The 1,433-nt window shown below is 42.8% G+C and overlaps 1 non-coding gene across 1 annotated transcript; it reads right to left on the reverse strand.

The window, feature by feature from the left end:
- Positions 1-324: 324 nt before the first annotated feature.
- Positions 325-406, reverse strand: trnas-aga (transfer RNA serine (anticodon AGA)). The gene has a single exon. It is a non-coding gene; the product is annotated as a tRNA-Ser (tRNA).
- Between the last annotated feature and the right edge of the window lie 1,027 nt (positions 407-1,433).

Raw genomic sequence — 1,433 nt, forward strand, 5'->3', positions numbered from 1 at the left:
CGTCGTAGAAGTACCTTTCACACTTAATCACGGATGACTGATATTATACTGTTGAGGATTGCGACTCCAAGTGGAGTTTTATCGTAATAATACCTACGATGTACATGCACATTTTGTTGACAAATTCAACATCAATTTTTATCCAATTTTTGATGGAATAATAAAATGTACAGACATTCGATCGGCAGAGCTCTGGTGGGTGAATATTGCAATTGCGGTGGTGCCGTTGTGCTGGTTTCCAATTTGTCAAAGTATATTTGACTCTTATCTCTTGCCAACCTCCATCTCCACGCTCTGCCGCAGTGCTACAAAAGACTACATGTTCGTTGTCGGCAGGATTCGAACCTGCGCGGGGAGACCCCAATGGATTTCTAGTCCATCGCCTTAACCACTCGGCCACGACAACCTGCCTGCAAGACTTTGTGTATGCACATTTTTTTTAACAATATGGTGGTCTCCGTGATTTGTCCTGCTTCGCGTTCTTTTTCCTTGAGGTAAAAACATGATGATGATGATGAAAGATTCACCTGGTGCACAAACACACACAGCACACCACACTAATTTTGATACAAAGATCGAGAAAATATTTTTACTCCCAATGGAAATTTTAACCAGCTTTTGAACTCCCAAATCTGTTGGTTTCTTAATTGTGGGGTGGTGGGCACTTACTTCGTGAAGTCACCAGTTCAGCGGTTTCAACCTTCACACAGTCCGGACTCGTGACATAGGTGAAAGTTCTCTCTTTTTATTGGAACTATGATTTCAGATAAGTCTTTAAAATCCTTCAGTGAAGTCAGTCCTCACCTTCCGTGACCGATTTATCACCGATTCAGACTCAGTCTTAAGAATTAACCCACACTGCATTGCTTGTTTAAGAATAAAATAAAACTGTATTCTTGATGTGTACATTAAAAAAAAAAAAAAAAAACTTTGGGGGCTTTTCTTTCCTTGTTCTGGCTTTGTATAATCTAAAGTGGTCTGTCTAAAACAGGGGTGGCCAATCCGCGGCTCTCGAGTTGCATTTGGCTCTTTGCCTCCTTTTGTGCGTCTCTCGTGAAGGCACGAAGCATATCCAAGTTCTGTTTATGCGCGCACTTTGCTTGCGTTCACCACGGTAGTTGCGAGTCAGTGTTGCTTGCGTTTAATCCAGTATTTGCATGTTTTGCTTGAGTTTATTACGTTTTTTTTTTCACAACAAGATCAGTGTGTGTGTGCATGTGGGTCGATGGCTCAGTGAGACGGGACTGCCCAGCGTGTGCAGCGGTTAGGGAGAGAAGGGAAAAAAAAAAAAGCACAATGGAGATTGGGGAAGAGTGCCTGGATTTTTCCTGCCACACAGCTCAGCAGTGTCACTTTGATAAATAAGACAGAAAAGTGTCAAGAACGAGACTCGAGAGGGGACCCAAATGCACAACTCAGGCGACAGGCATGCG

Source organism: Syngnathoides biaculeatus, unplaced genomic scaffold, assembly GCF_019802595.1.
Source record: "Syngnathoides biaculeatus isolate LvHL_M unplaced genomic scaffold, ASM1980259v1 ctg210_pilon_pilon, whole genome shotgun sequence".
Lineage (NCBI taxonomy): Eukaryota > Metazoa > Chordata > Actinopteri > Syngnathiformes > Syngnathidae > Syngnathoides > Syngnathoides biaculeatus.